Below are 19,632 nucleotides of genomic sequence, written 5' to 3' on the forward strand. Positions count from 1 at the left end.
TTGATGACACGAGAAATATCGTCCGGCGACAATAATTCCGTTGACTTTCTTGGTCGTCAACGGAATTATTATCAAATACATTATTCCTCGTATTACGAATTTAACTTTCAAAATATTCAAAGAATAGAGTTGACATTTTCAAATTATTAACTTGAGGGTGATATGTTGACTCCATGGTTGTGCTCAAGAAGGTCATTTACAACCCTGTAAAGTTCTTTAATATCGGGGGGGGGGGGGGTCATGGTGGCTAAGTGGGTAAGACGCTGGCTTGCTAGACTGGAGGTCGGGTGTATGATTCCTGCATTGGCCGAGAAAGTTAATCCAGATTTTCCGGCGTGGTTCTCCCTTGTCAGTGATGCAGGACGGAGGGCCTGTGACAAGGACAGCTGTCTAGTCGTTCGGATGGGACGGAAAACCGAGGTCCCGTGTACACATTGGCGTGAAGTAGACCATAGTGCCGCTGCCCGGGCAAAATTTCCCTCATAGCACACTGTATGATGGCGTATGCCCGTCTTCATTTTCCCAGAAAATGAGCAGAAAAGTAGGACGTTAAACCCCATTTCATTTCATGTCCTTAATATCGTGTTCAGAGACGTTAAATAAAACCCGCATACTCTATGTATAATTCCAACTAGCATGTACAAGGGATTTCGTTTTATACCCGACAAAGAGTAGAGTCATTTGTTCGGTCTTGTTGGTTTTCTCCGAGTATTCCCTCAAGCGCTTTCTTTAAATAAAATGAACCATATGTTAGTCCCAAAATGACCTACTTTATGTCAAGTAGGTGTGAAGTACTTAATTGGTGACTATCCAATCAGTTGATTAATTAGTACTCCCCTCTTTCCTTCGTACCGTCCCATTTCGCCTACATCCCATTTCGACTACAGCTTATAACAACAGATTATATGGTCTGGTGGGTTTTTTACCCCTACTTATATACCCTCTCTATTGTTAACGTTAAGGCAACGTTGTCAAGAAAAAAGAAAATCCACAACACGCTCTAATGCAATCGAGGGAATTCTTGAACGAAAAATGGTCATCGCATGTGAAAATATACATGGGCGGGTCTCACGATCCAACATTACCAAAACTGCATTAGGTGTGGTCATACCCGAATTGAACATTAATATATCGAAAAAGCTACCAGATGGATGCTCAATCTATACAGCAGAACTAAAGGCAATATCCACAGCTCTTGAGTGGCTCGTGTCATCCACCGTTCAAAAAGCAGTCATTGTGTCAGACTCTCTTAGCAGCATAAAGTCAATAATACATGACAAATTTATTCCCTCCGAAACAAAAATAAAACCGTAGAATTTACATGGATACCATCCCATGTTGGCAAAGCAGATAATGAGTCCGCAGACAATCTGGCTCGCAAAGGACTCCGCCTCTGCGAGACTGAATACTTAAAATATAGCGTTCAGGAATTTAACAGCATCGTCAAAACTAAATTTAAATCAGAATGGAAAATTGAGTTGGCCAAGCAAATACTTTTAGATTCAATTTAAACAACGATCTGGTTGGAGATTAATCACCCATCGCGCAAAATTTGTGGGTTAATCACAAGATTAAGAACTAAGGATTAAATTACCGACCATAAATTTAACCCAGTGAAGTGCGAATGTTGCCACAATTTGACCGTTAATCATGCCATCATTGCGTGCAATAAATTGGACAAGAAAAGACTCCCTGTACGAGGTTTAATGGAAAATGTCAAACTTCAATATACCCTCCAACATGTACCCCCCCCCCCCCCTAGGAATATGTCATATAAAATTTATAAAGGTATCTTAAAATTCATAGCAGAATTGGGAATTAACTGTTAAGTTAGTTGCGTTAAAAGTGCACTAGTTAAAGAAAGATAACTGGTTGTGTAGACCAGGTTGGCCCCTAGCCACCTGGATGCTTTAATAATATCAGAATAAATTACCGTTAAGATAGGGAACTACATATGTAGTTACAAAGAAAGAAACTATTGTTGTAGGACAGAATGGCGGTTCAGCCTGCTGCATGATTTAATATAATAATATACTAAGGACAAATAATGACAAAATAAAGGAATAGGTACCTACACAACCATTATTAACAGTGCGAATGTGGCCATAATGTGGCCATAATTTGACCGTTAATCATGTCATCTTAGCAGAATCGGGAATTAACTGTTAAGTTAGTTGCGTTAAAAGAGCACTAGTCAAAGAAAGATAACTGGTTGTTAAGATAGGGAACTACATATCTAGTTACAAAGAAAGGAAATATCCTCTTGGAGCCCTACGTCCACAACTGAGGACAAACAAACAATAAAATTGACCCCACTTGCCTTTGTAACTTAATCATACAGAGTCTAAAAACCTACTGTCCCCGTAAGTGGACCCTCCTAATGTGCCTTTTGGAACTATCAAGGGAGGTGATCTGAGAACTCTTCATACTGGAGGTAGAGAGGACAATGGCGGATGTTGCTGAAGTAAACAGCATGCTCACTTCATCGGGTATGTTTTTGATTTCATTAAAATTCTGAATTATCACAGAAAATTTGATGTGACTGAAATACTTTTGAACAAAGGGGGTTTCTGAAAACATTCATAGGAATCTCTATCAATTTTCTATTTAAGTGAATTTTGTATTCAAAATTTATGTCCCCATCGAGGGACATTGGGTTTCACTTCAGAATTTTATTGTCCTTATCTGTGGACATCAGGTCATATTGAATTCTCATGGTCGTTGCTATAATATGCATGTACATGATGTTTATCCTTTGTTCCAAAGATCATCATATCTTAATTTATGCTACAAATTTGTGTGTTTCAGGGAGGCCAAAAAGACATGCAAAGCGGCTGAATACAGAAGATGTCCTGCAGATGCTTAATGATTCAGATATCAGTTTATCTGATGGTGACATGTCAGAGGCTGAAAGCTTTGATGACTCTGATGGCGACCCTACATTTGAGCTTTCAGCAAATGACTCATCTTCATAGTCAGAACGGGAACCTGTGGATCTTCTACAGAGGAAAGACGTCTAGCAAAATGCAGTTCCTGGACTTCCGAATGACAGTGGGAGAATTCCTCGCGTACAGTGAAGATGCTGCTGCACCTGCAGCTCCTATGCCAGATGAACCTCCCCGGAAAAGCGTCCCAATACCTCCACAAGCAGCCAGAAAAGCTGGTGCAAAGCATTTGCCGAGATTTGTGGATTTGAAGAATGCTGCTCGTTGCAGACATCCTGGGTGCAAGACGGGGAAGTCTTGTGTAATGTGTACAGAGTGCAAGGTGTTCCTCTGCATGCGTGAATGTTTTGAAAACTTTCACCTGTGACTTGATTCCTGTAGTTGGGAAAACAGTGCCTCAACGTTTTGACACTTGTCAGTTTTGAACTTACATTTAAAGTTTGTTCCAGGAGACCCTTTGTTCTCCTATAATTTGTATCCAAGACAATCATGGTTTGCGTGTCCAAGGCAGAATACAGCATCGGCTGTCGGTTCTATTGTGCTCAATCAAACTATCTTTTAGTATTAAAAGGTTCATGTTTCTATCTTTGTTGTGTTTTTATTAAGAGAAACTGTATTTATAACCTTAAAACAGTCTATTCCAGAACAAAAGCGGTGAATTGTAAATCTTAAATCTAATTTTATATTGTCCACCTGCATGGGCACTGGATACCTTTTGAGCAACATAGGACCTCATGTCCACATATGAGGACCCCCGAAATAATTAAGGGGGATGTCAATGAATCAAAACTATCTCTATCACTTTAATAAGTGATCATGAATAGACAATAAAACCATTACTTTACCAATAATAACAGAAAATTACAATCCTGGGTCCCAGGAGGCTATTGTTGAAGGACAGTATGGCGGTTCAGCCTGCTGCATGATTTAATATAATAATATACTAAGGAAAAATAATGACAAAATAAAGGAATAGGGACCTACACAACCATTATTAACAATGACAGTGCACATCAATCGATTTAATTTAACCTGTGTTTAAAAATGTATTTATTCCGATAATTTGGTTGCTGCTGGCTCTTCTTTTTCGTTTCAGGTAACGTTTTATCCGTGGAAAACGGTACGTAAGGAAAACTCTAATGGAATGCCTACAACGTTTACGTCTTAAACTCTTTAATTAATTTTCAACAATATGGAACTTATTGGACGAACACTTTTATTATGTAAATAATCTACGGGTCCAGCTATGTGGTTTTTACTGCGAGGACTTCGCTTTTCCACACAAAGCCAGCGGATTCTGTTTCCCCACGGTTTTTGTTCTATCCGCTCTGATTATGACGCCAAACATCAGTCAGTTGGACCTCCTGTTTTAACTTTATTATGGATTATGGTTGTACGTGACAAGGGGTAGGGTCGCCTGTCCAACCTCCTCCGGTTTCCTCACACTGCTAAAGACCCCTACGCGCAAGCGAATTATTGAATTAAAATTAAACCATGTTAGTCCCGAAATGACCTAGTTTGTGTCGTGTGGACGTTAAACCCCATTTCCTACTCTCTCCTTAACTGTATTATGACAAAGGGAGAAGATGACCCGCCCTCTCTTCTCTCGACAGCGATTTTATAAGTGTGCTTTAAGGAACCTTTGGTATCCGAGGACCTTTTTATTTATTTTTTTAATTTTTGTTTTTAACAATTTTCAAAGTGTAAATAATCTAATTAAATCAACCTGTCCATAATATCATATTCATTGTATTATTGGACGTTAAATCTGTAATAAACAACAACATTAAGATAGATTCTTCCATAAAACATCCCATTTACGCTACAGCGTATAACAGATTATATCAAAATAAACAGAAAAAAGAATGAAAAATTAATTTATATAGAAATTGTATAAAATATGCAACAAAACATGTATAGACACTCATAAAATTTCTTCTAGGCCGGCTTTGTAGGAACAAAAATATTTTTGCAACGAGAATTTGTAGATGATCACATGTAGAAGGTTTAAAATTCGTTGGTTGTCGATTGTGTTTTTAGCAATTAATCCTTAATATTTTATGGTCTGATTTAAGTGTCCTAATATTATCTACTATGGCTTTTGACAGTTCTGTATTGTTTGGATCGAATTTTGGGACAAATAGAAGAGAGTTTGTACCCCGCCGTTATTGGATATTAAGATTTAACAGATATTATATTTCTGGAATTCGTGTAGCCTATGGTGGTGTATTCCGATTTGAAAACTTTAAAAAATATAGTTCATATAAAAGGTTTTCTTATATAGCCTCCTTTAAGACAATTAACTGCTTGCTTATTGCAGTGAAACTATTTGCCTCGTCTTAAAACGAATATCCATAAATAACATACATGTTAATAAATGATAATTGTTTTAATGTATTCTAAATATTACAGTATTGAGCATTTTCTACACTCCCAATATATGCTTTCCTGAAGAATTCTACCCAGGCAATAAAAATGTCTTAAAACACAATGGTAGAGAAGAATTCTTCAGGGGGCCCGCAAAATGGATATCATACCGTACCATGGTCTGATCGGAGTATCAGATTGGCCCCAAAGTACGCGTGGGGCACGGCCGTTGTTCGGACCAATCATATCTGTGAACCAGCTGCAGGGTCAAGCTCTACGAAGAGTAGCTCTTGGCTTAAAGAGGAACCATCGGAATTTGTCAAGCTCAATAAGGAGACGTACAAAACGGAGTACACAGGATTGGCGGAATTGCCGACACCCGGAAGACATTCTCCTCGATAGCATTGTACACGTGATCGAAGTAAATACCTTAATTTATCTTTGCTTTCAAATTCAACCACTGACGTAACTACTGATTTATACTTTTGACTCGATTTTTGTTACCATCCGTATTTTGCCGATAAACGGTCAGGTTCTCTTGACCACTTATGCAGTATCAACCATTTTTGCATTCAGGCTGAATAATGAAAAAGGGTATGAAAATGATGTTGCTTGTGATAACGTGCATTCTGATTATATCAATATTTATTGTTCCCTTGGGGTTCTACTTTTGCACTATTAACCATTTTTGCAACAAATTAATTATTATTGTAAAATGTGTTGCTACACGCCTTTAATCTAAAACACTACGCTTCAGAAAACAAATTGATTTTAATCTTGAAACCAGTGATCGATTTCACGAATAAGTCAGCTCTGTTGGCATATTTCTAATACATTATTAGTGAGGAATTATAATACTATGTATAAAATAGCTTTATTTAACGTCCGCTTCCACTGAAGTGATATCGCAGACAAATTATTCTAATAAGACTTGCGTTTAAAACATATTTTAGTTTGCTCACTGTTTTACCTCAACCAAATTAAAAAAAAAATATCTTCGCTTTATATTATATAAATAAAGTGAATCCAACACCAATTTCGTGCGTGTTTTTCTCTGATCTGACTATGGCAAATTCATTATTTAACATAAGTTCGGAAAAATATTCCCTATGTTGCGATATAATTACTTGGGGTTACAAGCCGCACAAGTTTGTTTTTTTGTATTATTTTTTTTTTAAATGCACAATTCGTCCCTTTTCTTGAAACACGACATAAAAGTAATAATAAAAATAATTGTGCGCTACATTATGTCCAATGGTCATTTCTAAGCGCTGTTCAGCCACATTGTATATTATGTGGAAAGTATCCCTAGAGTATATTTATGATCACACCTTACTAAATATACTCAGCCAAATTAAAAACTTGACACTCGGGATTTTTGGGACTAGATTTTTAATATTTGGTTTAAGGCAACTATTTTAGTGTTATGTTGTGCACAGACGACCTTGACATCAACAGAAAGCAAGAATACGTCTCGCCGAAAGTCCTTGACATTGATAACGTTCGTGAAGTCACAGTACCCCCCCAAAATGAAATTCACAGACTTGGAGAACAATCGGAATAAAGTGTTTAGTAACGGTTGTGGCCTCCTCTAGCGTCTCGTACTGCCACACAACGTCTTCTCATGGATCTCAGAACATTAGTAAACACTACCCGAGCAAGACGTCGAAACTGCTCAGCAAGAGCATGTTGAAGGTCCTGCAACGTCAGTGGTAGATTCACTTGCTGACGAACACGTCGACCCAGTTCGTCCCAGATGTGTTCAATAGGATTAAGGTCGGGGCTAAGCGACGGCCAATCCAGGACTTGGACACCGGCATTTCTTAAAAAATTCTGGGTAGCAATTGCTGTATGGGGTCGAGCATTGTCGTGTTGAAGGGTTAGTCCAGGCCCATGTCTCTGGATAAACGGAAGAAGAACGGGTTGCAAAATCTGATCCCTGTACTGGACAGCATTTAAGTTCCCTTGGACAACAACAAGAGGAGAACGTCCATGTGCACAAAAGGAACCCCAAACCATGACGCTGCCGCCACCAAATCGGTCAACTTCTCTGACGCATACTTTGGCGTAACGTTCACCTCGTCTGCGGTACACTCAGACCCTGCCATCGGCAAATCTCAAAGTGAATCGAGATTCGTCACTAAAGACAACCGAATTCCACTGTCTTTGAGTAAATCTTATGTGTCTTGTGGCCCACACAAGTCGGTTACGGCGATGAAGAGGTGTCAATATTGGTCCATTATAGGGCCTCCGAGCTCGAAGACCAGCAGCCTGCAAGCGATTTCGAACAGTTTGTGCAGTTACCCGTCCACCAAACATCTCTCTACTAGTGGAGGTTGCAGTGACAAATCTGTTTCTAAGATGACGTAATCGTATTGCTTGATCTTCCTGGAGTGACGTCACACGTGGCGCTCCCGCCCTTGGGCGGTCGGCAATAGTTCCTGTTTGAAGCACTCTCATTCTAAGATTAATTATTGCCTGCGTGAACAATTAAAGGCTCTTGCAACAGTGACCACAGACTGACCAGCATAGAGCCTGCCTATAGCACGTAGACGTTCTACATTTGAAAGGCGCGGCATTTTCTAACAAAGATGAAAATAACAATTTTAATTTGTTTTTCCAGTCCAAGTTACGTGTGCGTGTTCAGTTTAAGCAAACTTGCATCGATTGACCTCACGAGTTTGTGTTTGCACGTGTTTTTCATCTTTATATGCTCAAAAGTCACGTGAAATTAAAGGCTTCTTACTACTTACTATCGTTAGAAACACTTTAAAATTTATTTGACTTACCAGAAAAAAAAATTTGTTGAAATTCATCAGTGTCAAGTTTTTAATTTGGCTGAGTATAGATAAGTTTTTAAAACAGATTTAAATTCTGTAAATGTAGGTAGTTCCCGCATTATTTTTGGAAGATCATTCCAGAGAATTGCACCATTAACAGGGAAAGAATATTTTCCACGTAGCTTATTATATTTCGGTACAAATAGTAATGTGTTATCATTCGAGGATCTGAGGTTGCGGCGTATCTGTACATCACTATACAGTGTAAACATCTGTTTCATATAGCTGGGAGCGGATATAGATAGGTGACTTTTATATACAGTCGTTCGGATTTTATATTCAATTCGCGATCTAACTGGCAGCCAATGTAATTCCTTTAGTTCGTCACTGATGTGGTCACGTCTCGGTGTTTTAGTCACTAGTCTAGCAGCATTGTTTTGTGCAACCTATCCAGAGAGAATTTAGGTGTTCCGGCTAGAAGAGCATTTGCATAGTCAAGTTGGGAAATAACTAATGAAGTCACAGTCCTCACACATACTGATTTGTTCAAATAACATCGGATACTTGCTATTGGTTTCATTTTAAAGTATATTTTCCTAAAATATAGGGAGTTGCAGACATAGAGTCATCCATGACATTACCTAGGTTTTTCGCCTTTTGAATTGGATGAATGAGACTAGAATCCATTCGTAGTTTTGGTATCAATTTTAGGCTTTGTGATTTGGACTGACGGGTTATAAGGAATTCGGTTTTGTCATCATTTAGTTTTAATCTTTTTGGCACATCCACACACGAACATCATCCAGGCATTTCTCTAGTTTGGAGATAGCCTTTTCCGCAAATGATTCAGACAAATGAAAATCCTGATAAATTTGAGTGTCATCAGCAAAACCATGATTGTTGACTCCATGTTTCCGTATAATTGGACCAAGTGGAAGAAATGAAATGGGGTTGAACGTCCTACTGGGCTAATGAAGACGGGCATACGCCATACAGTGTGCTATGAGGGAAATTTTGCCCGGGCAGCGGCACTATCGCCTACTCTTATATCGAATTCCAACTGCCAGGGGATCTTTTACGCGCATTCCAATATATACACGGGACCTCGGTTTTTCGTCTCATCCGAACGACTAGGCAGCTGTCCTTGTCAGGCCCTCCGTCCTGCATCACTGACAAGGGGGAACCACGCCGGAAAATCTGGATGAACTTTCTCGGCCAATGCAGGGATCGAACACCCGACCTCCAGGCTAGCGAGCCAGCGTCTTACCCACTTAGCCACGTGATCCCCCAAGTGGAAGAAGATAAAGCAGGAACAGCAAAGGGCCAAAAACTGACCCTTGTGGGACACCAACAGAAAGTGGAATTTTCGGTCCAAGGGTTGAGTTAACCATGATTTGTTGGCTTCTGTTGCAAAGGTAAGATTTCATTCATGCTTAAGCTGATCCTGTGATTCCTACTTCAAATTCCAGCCTGTCGAAAAGCATAGCATGATCAATGGTATCGAAGGCAGCACTTAAGTCTAAGAGTACCAGTAAGACACTACGATTGTTATCAAGTGCAACATCTATGTCTGATTTGATTTTCAGAAGGGCTGTTTCAGTACTGTGTCCAATTTTACAAGCTGACTGTAAGTTCTCGTGTAAACCATTAGATGTCAGGTAGGATTAAGCTGAGAAGCCACAACCTTTTCTAGTACCTTTCCAAGGAATGGTGGATTGGAGACTGGTCTGTAATTTTTAAATACATCCTTGTCCAGGGTAGATTTCTTCAATAGCGGTATGACAACTGCACATTTTAATGAAGATGGAACAGTTGCCGACTGTAAGGAGGTGTTAATAAAAGTAGTTATTAAAGAAATCAAGACATCCAGTACTGCTTGTTTCTTTAGGAGTTGTGTTGACAATGGATCTAGACCACATGTGGCGGATTTGGACTTCACAATCACAGACCTAACTTCACTTTCAGGGACCCGTTTAAAGCAGTTAAGCATAGAAGTCGCCAGATGAACTGCTACAAATGGATTGCCACTAGGGGTGTCATTGTCCAGTTCACGCCTTATCTTTGATACTTTGTCGACGAAGAAGTCACTGAAGTTTTCAGAGGGTTTTTTATCATTCTCGCATTCAGGAAGTTTAACTGTTGTATCTTCTGTTAGTCGCTTTAGAATACTGAACATGTCCTTCGAATCAGCAGAGGAAAGTTTGGTGTTGTAGAAATTTGTTTTAGCTCGATCGATAAGTTGAGCCACAGCATTGGACTCGGTCTTGTAGATTTGCTTGTCAACTTCTAGGCCAGACTTCGACCACTTCCTCTCTGCTCTCCGGCGTTTCTTTTTGGCATCATGTATAGCGTCGTTATACCACGGCTTCGGATGATTTCCTTTGGATTTCCGGGATTTAAGCGGAGCCAGTCGATCAAGGGTTGTTGCAATCGCAGTATTATAGTGGTCAACAAGTTCACCCGGGTCTGTTGCAGATGTTCTGGAGACTGAATTAATAAGGTCTACAGTAAACGTATGCAAATCAAGATTTTTTAGATTTCGACAAACGAATGTGTTTTGAATGACAACATCGGGAGTTAATGTCAAGTCACACACAATTGGCGAGTGGTCAGAGATTGTATCTTGTACAATACTAACAGAGTTTATAATAGGGTCACTTTGTTTCGTTATTATATAATCTAAGATGTGCCCCTTACGGTGCGTAGGGACTTGTATATGTTGCATAAGTTCATATGTGGATAAAAGATTGATGAATTTAGAAACTGCTGAATCACTGCTGTTTTCAAAATGTAAGTTAAAATCTCCACAAATAAGTATGCGTCCCTGACAAACCAAGATCTGAGAAAGAAAAGTTTCAAATTCTGTTACAAACTGTTCATTTGTAGTTTTATTCTTTTTAGACGGTGGGGGATGATAAATGACAACTAAACGAATATGATTATTAATGATTGTTTGACAAGACTCAAAAGTTGAAAATGTCAATTTAGGACTTACAACTTTGTAATTAATAGCTGATCTGAACAGGAATCCTACACCACCCCCACGAGGCGATTTTCGGTGGTAACCCGTGAAAGTATAGTCACTGTCACATGGTTTATTTATGACCACACTATCATGTTCTTTAAGCCATGTTTCAATAAGTGCTAAAATGTCTAGACTGTTGGTTGCGAATTCATTGATAAGAGTAGGTTTGTTACAGACTGATCGGACATTTAGACAGGAAAATTTGGTTAATGTATTGTAGAATTTTCCAGCCAACTTGGCTGCCGAGCTAAGTCCGCAATGTATTTACCGATTAAGTATATGTGAATATCTGTAAAGCTTTGAAGACCGATCCATTGGCGGTGATGGCTTATATACTGTCCGGCGTAGGAATACGGGAACTCAGGTTGAGGGTTGTGCGTAGTCCCGGATATCCAGTGGAGTCTCAAAATGTATACCGGAAGTCGGTCCAGTCTGTAAAATCACAACACCCTTCTCCGTTTTTCCTAAAGAGGAAAGGCGCTACCTGCACGTCTATTTTTTTTAAAAGACTAGCAAGTCATTCACTCCCACAGTCACTCAACAACGGTATACAAGTACACCAGTAACATTCACTCAGAAATCATTCACTGGCCCTAAGCATTAAAAATAACGGCCTTTTCGTCCCAGTTTTCAACGGGAGTATTACTAACTAAAGTCGGCCGGGGGGACCTTAATAATTCACAAACTCTCCCTGAACTCTAGAAGTAAGGTTATTCAGCATCCCTATCATGCACCTCCGGTATGAGAGGCATGCAGGCGAGTTGAGGGGTTTTAAAGAGAATCTAGTTGTCCGGGGCCAGTGCTTGATTGAACTCATTTGTCTAAGAGCGGGATATTCCTTTTCCCGTATTTGACTTTTCTCGGGTAAAAGTTGCCAACGATTAAAACGTTCTACCATTTCACTTGGTGTCACCCCAAAAATTCTGCATAATACTGTTATACATTCGGCCTTTTTCCCCAGAATTGTATGGCTGGTTGTGTATTCATCCCCAAAACATTCTGGTAGGTGGTTCCTAATGCAATGGAATTTGATTTTCCGGTCCTTATACCCACAGCCAATTAAGGGGCATGTCTGGTTTCGTCCTTGGGTCCGCCTAACTATTCTAGGCGCAATAGTCCTGGGGGTTACACACGTCCGGGTGTATTCCAAAAATAATGGATTGTGTACAATAGGATGCGGGGAGACTGGCTTCTCCGCGGTCAAAATAACAGGTTGTGACTCCCCATCCCTAAAATATTCTCGAAGGAGGACAAAATTGCTGCTGTAGGTTGGGGTGATGGATGGCTTGGCTCAAAATTCCCAAATCCCACGGGTGCTTGGTATCCCCGTCTATTTATAGCGAAACCTCTCCGGGAGTTGTATGGTGCCCACGGGCGTCTTTCTGGTTGGTCCATATTCTAAAAAATAAAAGCTAGCACTGCCTTTACCGTTATAGCGGTAAAGACAGTAACCGGATTAGTTAAGTCCACCCCCAACTCACATATCAACGTCACAACAGATAATTACAGAGAACAATAGGGACAATAATATTCCTTGTCATCCCAGTCTGTACTCGGGTCTATATTAACGCAGCGGTAATGAAACCATTCTTCACATCGGTCACAGCATATCATAGGATGACCGCCATCGGGTTTTCGGCAGATAAAATAAATATCGATATTTCCGGCATAAGTCGGGTTTATACTAGTTTCCGACCTTCTACGGAACCTTAAAATCCACGACGGCAATTCCCTATTATGGCAAGCTTTTATGCGGTCGTGATTTACAACCGTTTCACCCTTCTTTGTCGTGATTCGGAACAAATACTGCGTAATTACTTGCGTTATAACTCCCGGGCCATTCCATGTGGGGGATAGTTTGCGACTTTTGCCCTTTTTAGTAGCGGTGTCCAAAATATAAACTGCATCGTGTAATTGGTATCTTTTCACGTTCGAACGTAAATCATAATCTCGCTTCATTCGTTCTTGGCTCGTATTTAATTTATCGCGGGCTAATTTATGCGTTTCAATTAGAGCCTGTTCGAGTTTGGAAACGAACGAATCAACGTCACCAGCGTTCTCGACGGGTGAACCAAACATTAGATCAGCGGGATGATTAACTTCCCGACCTAACATAAGTTTGTTAGCAGTATATCTTGTCTGTCTATTGGCACTCGATCTCAACGCGCTGTCAAGTTGCGGTAAATAAATATCCCAATCGTTTTGACACCCGTCAATATAACATTTTACAGCTTCCATAAGAGTACGGTTATAACGTTCAACTTGCCCTTTAGATGACGGTCTATAGGGTGTAGTGCGGCCCTTATGTATTTGTAACACTTGGCACAATGCAGTGAACAAATGACTTTCAAAATTCCTTCCCTGATCGGTGAAAACCTGAAACGGACAACCAAACCGCGAAAAGAATTCATTAACTGCTGCCTTGGCAGTAATCTCCACAGTTTGCGACGGTAGAGGCACGCATTCAACTCACTTTGAAAATTGGTCGACCATCATTAGGATATACTCATTCCCAGCTTGCGTAACGGGTAAAGGACCCAAAAAGTCTAAATGTACCCTCTCCATTGGTGAACCTGCGTCATATTTATTCAATTTGTAACGCGCTTTAGCTTGCGTATTTTTATTAATATTACAGATAGCGCAATAAGTGACATAAGCGCGTACGTAATCCGTCATGCTTAATTCGACTTTTTGTTCTTTGAATGCCCTAATGACCCGACAGTTGGGTATTTGACAAATTACTAGGTCGCTTAATGCGAAGAACACAGTTATCATCCAAAACAAATAGATTGCGGTTAATCCAGTAATGTTTTACTGCGGGATTTGTCAATATTAAATCGTTTTCTTCGAGTTCGATTCCGGAGTTTAACCAAGTAAAAATAATCTCTAAATCTTGATCATTATATTGAGCGGTTTTAATCGTTTCCACCGAATAATCACTTAAAGAAATCCCTTCGCCATCCGTGTCGTCATCAATTCCTTCGATAGTTACAACGTTTACTCGGGGGTCTTTCGGATACCCTGTTACTGTTATGCTAACGGGTTCCTCGGTTGAATTGTTGTCCAATAGCAAATTGCGTTTAATACCGGATTTATAAGGCAACGGTATTACATCATCCACATTTGTAGCAAACTCGATCCAATTTTTGTGAGCCCTCTGGCAATAAAGGCAGCCGCCGCACGGCAAATCGGCTAACTGAATGTCTATATTAAAATCGTCGCATGGTTTATCCGACAGTTTCATACGGCTTAAAACATCCGCATTAATATGCAAGCTCGCCTTTCGGTATACGACCGTCATATAATATTGACCCAATTCCTCTAACCAGCGGGCGAGTTGTCCTGTCGGTTGTTTAAATCGTAACAGCCAGGTTAAACTGGCATGGTCTGTTCTCACTATAAAAGGTTTGCCTAGCAAATAGTGTCGAAATTGCCTTGTAAATCGTACAATTGCTAAAAGTTCTTGTCTGGTGGTACAGTAACGACGCTGCTCAGGCGAAAGGGAAAAACTACTATAAGCGATAACTCGATCTTGGCCATCTTGTACCTGTGACAATTCGGCGGCGACAACATTCATGCTGGCATCACAGTCAAGAATGAAGGTATCATTTTCCGTAGGCAACGCTAGCACAGGAGTCGTCACGAGTAAATGTTTAAGTTGATCAAATGCAATTTGTTGTTTATCACCCCATACAAAAGGCTTTTTTACCGGTAATAGCGTATAACGGTATGGCTATTCTAGCAAACCCTTTAATAAATAGTATATGGTAATTCACGAAGCCAAGAATGGATTCGACTTCTTTTGTACAAGTAGGAACCACCCATTTTTCGACGGTTTTGGTTAAATTGTTACCCGCTCTTAGTCCATTTTGACTGACCATACGGCCCAGGAATTCGACTTCCTGCTGAAACAATTCGCATTTCTTAGGCTTCAATTTCATGCCATATTGGCGGAATCGATCTAATACCAATCTTAAATTTGTTAAATGGTCATCTACATTTTTACCCATGACCATCGTATCGTCCAAAAAAGCCAAGGCAATATTCCAACTGAGACCATTTAGAACTAAACTAATACTCCTAGAATACCCGGACACAGCTCCGGTCAATCCAAAAGAGAGTTTTGTGAATTCGAACAAACCGTACTTAGTAATAAAAGCGGTTTTCTTTGGATCCTCTTGCTTAAGATGGATTTGCCAATACGCTGAATTTGCGTCAAGTTTCGAAAACCATTTATTTCCTGCCAAGGCATCCATACATTCGTCAACTAGGGGCAGGGGGAATGCGTCTTTAGTCATAACCGCATTTAATTTCCCTTAATCAAAACACCATCACGTCTTTTTTACGGATTAAAACCGGGTGAGATGCCCAATCGGAATTTGACGGCTGGATCACCCCAGAATCTAACATTTTTTTAAGAATGTTCCTCTTACTCCTTTGCAAAACAAACGGGTGTACGTCTCATATGCTGTTTGATCGGTTTGGCATCGTTAGTTTCGATAACGTATTCCAATGCGGTAAAATTTCCCAAGTCAAACTGATGTTTTGCAAAAATTCCTGGTATTCAATTAACAATTGAGGAAGTCTTAATTGGTCTTCTTCCGGAAGCAATTTCTTGGAGCGTTCAAATAAATCGATTAAATGTTCGGGTATTTTATTAAAACTAGGGTCTGATTGACTAATATCCGGTGGTAACGGATCAACAATGTCGCATTCCCTAAACTCAACAGCCTTAGCTATAGATTCGTTAGTCTCAAGTACTACCTTTTCTTCGGAAGGGTTGATCAAACAAATGCGTGGAAATTCAGTTTCAATATGGGAGTGTATGGAATGGGCTATTAACAACTTCGGGTATTTTAGCGGTTCCACCATATATCGAGGTAAACCCTTATTTATATTGCACCGTACACGCACTACAGACATCGGTGGTACCACTATCCTTTTTGCAATAGACAAATTAACATTCTGGGATTGCTCATCAAATTTACCATAAAACAGGTTAAAAATATCATTGCCAATTTGCATTCTATCATTTAGCATGTCAATATGCACTTTATTTGCGCGCATGAAATCAAGACCTAACAACATGTCATCTTCGATAGGAGCCACATATAAATGACCTAATTCTACTCGAAAAGAGCCCAATTCCAGATTAGCCGACCCAACAATGAATCCAGGAAAGTTTAACTGGCGGCCGGCCGTATGCAATTTCATAGATCGAGAACGTGCTCTAGATCTCCGTATAAAGTCGGCTAGTTTATTAAATTTCCCTTGACAATTCATGAAATTTCCCCATTAGACTGTTAAGTGTACCCTCTAATTGAGTCGAACGCTTTTCCACACATTGGATACGGGTTTCCATGCCTTCGGACTTGGGCGAAACCGTCTCTTTAATTTGTGGCGTGTTTACTGCTCGAACACGAGTCGACTCGTACTCTCGATTGGGGCTACGCATTTCTCGTCGAGAAGAACGACCATAAATAGCAATAGTCCGGAAGGTCTCTGGAAGATCATGGAGAAATTTGGCTGTTCCGGCAAGTTCGTCGAAATCGTCCGTCAGTTCCACGACGGAATGACTGCTAGAGTCCTTGAAGACGGCGATCCATCTGAAGCCTTTCAGGTGACCAACGGTGTCAAGCAGGGTTGTGTGCTTGCTCCAACACTATTCAGCATCATGTTCTCAACCATGATGTTTGATGCGTTCAGAGACTGCAAGACCGGCATCGACATCCGGTACAGGACAGATGGAAAACTGTTCAACACCAAGAGATTGCAGTCTGCCACAAAGGTAAAAGAGACTATCATCAGAGAACTCCTCTTCTCGGACGACTGTGCCATCAACACGCACGATGAGAGGGAGATGCAACTCCAAATGGACCGTTTCTCGGCGGCCTGTGACAACTTCGGTCTCACGATCAGCACGAAAAAAACCGAAGTGATGCATCAGCCAGCCCCTGGAAATCAGCACTTCGACCCGATGATGAGGTCAACAACAGAATCTCCAAGGCGAGCAGCGCATTCGGGAGACTGCGAGAGAAAGTCTGGGACCGGAGAGGTATCAGTCTCAAGACAAAGCTTAAGGTGTACAGGGCGGTTATCCTTACCACTCTATTATACGGCTGTGAGACCTGGACCACCTAGCGAAGACACGAGCGGCAGATCGAACGCTTCAACCTCAAGTGTCTCCGGAACCTACTCCACATTCGCTGGCAAGATAAAATCCCTGACACGGATGTCCTGGAACAAGTCGAAATGCCCAGCGCAACCACCTCACTGCACAAGGCACAGCTGCGATGGTCTGGTCACGTGTGCCGCATGTCCGAAGACAGAATCCCCAAACAACTCCTCTACGGGGAGCTTTGTCAAAGAAAACGAAATGTCGGCCGACCGAAGAAGAGATTCCGGGACAATCTGAAAGCGTCTCTAAAAGATTTTGCTATCAACTCAGAGACATGGGAACAGACGGCGCTCAACCATCTGCAGAGGGGCAAAGACAGCAGAAGACAGCCGAACGCACCTAGCCAGGCAAAAGCGGCAGGTGCGTAAAGCTTCGAACAACACAAAAAAGCTTCGAACAACACAAACAAGTCCCCCTCTCACTTCTGCCAAATCTGTTGGAGAGGCTTCCTCGCCCGGATCGACCTCGCCAGCAATCTCCGGGTCCATAACTGATGATGACGATGTGATTGTCAAATGGTCATCTTCGAAATCGAAGGACGAACAACATACCACTTAATAGCTTGTATTGCCTCTTCTAACGTTTTTGGCCGTGCATTACGGGCCTACTATCCAGCCTCTGCCATAAGACCCCTGACAAAACCTAAGCACTACTTGACTAGTGACATGTTCCTCGGAACAATCCGTAAATGCACGGGTAGCCATTGTCAACACTCGGTCAGCCCAATCATTTAATGTTTCGTCATAAGCTTGTCTTAAATTGTGGAATTGTATCATAGAAGTCTCGGGTAAATCCTGGTTACCGAACCTACGGTCTAGTTTAGCCATAATTTCGAAGAATGTCAGACCATAAAACCTCGCGGAAAATATTGAGTAGTACTCGCTGGCTTTACCTTCTAGACAAAAACATAACTGATCTCTACACTCAGTGTCAGACCAAGCATTTACAGACGCAAACCGTGTAAATTTATTTGAAAAAGCTTGCCAATTTGAATTGCCATCATAAGATAGGGATTTAGGAGCCAATGAAAACCGTTTTGGTCCTGGGTATTGTTGTGTGACGTTACCCGTGTTAGAACGGGAAGACTTATATGCACCGGAGGACGACGGTGTCGCTGCCTCGGTGAAATCAAAACAACAAAAGAGAGAGGCTGACAAATCCATCACTTCCGGAATTTGCATTAATTTCTCACGATCCAATTTTCCGCATGCTTCGCGGGTTCCTAACATCTTGTCAGTTGCTATAGGACTGACAACCATATAAAGTCATCTCTAGTACAGGTGTTGACATTTATTTTGCCAGCCATGTTGTCCCTCTAAATAAATCTAAACCAAAATTATGTAATAAATAAACAAACAACAACCCAATATACCACGTGTAGTTACACGTGTATAGCCCAGACAGTATCTGCACGTGCGATCCGTATATGTACCAGCAAGTGCGTTTAAATAAATAAATTTATCAAGGTGTTAATGAGTCGCATTCGGAAATGCGAGACACGCTCACGAATACGACCCTTCACACTTAGGTTCTCAAAACAATTCAACAAAGTAAATCAATCTTTATTAAACTTTATCTCTTCCTCTCCCTTTTTCAATGAACAAATGTTCAAACAATGTCAATGTTGTAATAAGTTTTTATCGTTCTACCAATTTAGAATTTTCCAGCCAACTTGGCTGCCGAGCTAAGTCCGCAATGTATTTACCGTTTAAGTATCTGTGAATATCTGTAAAGCTTTGAAGACCGATCCATTGGCGGTGATGGCTTATATACTGTCCGGCGTAGGAATACGGGCACTCAGGATGAGGGTTGTGCGTAGTCCCGGATATCTAGTCGGGTCACAAAATGTATACCGAAAGTCGGTCCAGTCTGTAAAATCACAACACTATTTTCAGAAGTGTCATCTTCCGTAGATAACCCTGAGGTCGAGATTTTATTTAAATTTCTCCTTGTACCCCCTCTTGTCCCTCGGAATGACCTTAAAATCAGCAATGATTTTAGTCGATTGAAGAGATCAGCTGAAACTTTAAGGTCACTTGATTTACACAGATTTACAAGCTGTTTAGATGAATAGTTAATCATTAGTATTACCACTGACTATAGTGAGTGAACACTATTTTGTAATAAGTACTGGTCAATGATGATATAATCAAATATTTTTCTGCAATAAGATTAGACAAAATGGCCACCAAACACTGATATATCCATGCATATACAAAATTATTTTCACTGATATTTCACAAATTAAACAAGAATGTGTAATCCAAATTTATCCATGATGATCTTGATGATGTTATGAACACATATATCCAGTTTGGCTTTACAAAACATACATAG

Source organism: Patella vulgata, chromosome 3 (assembly GCF_932274485.2).
Source record: "Patella vulgata chromosome 3, xgPatVulg1.2, whole genome shotgun sequence".
In the NCBI taxonomy this organism is placed as follows: Eukaryota; Metazoa; Mollusca; class Gastropoda; family Patellidae; genus Patella; species Patella vulgata.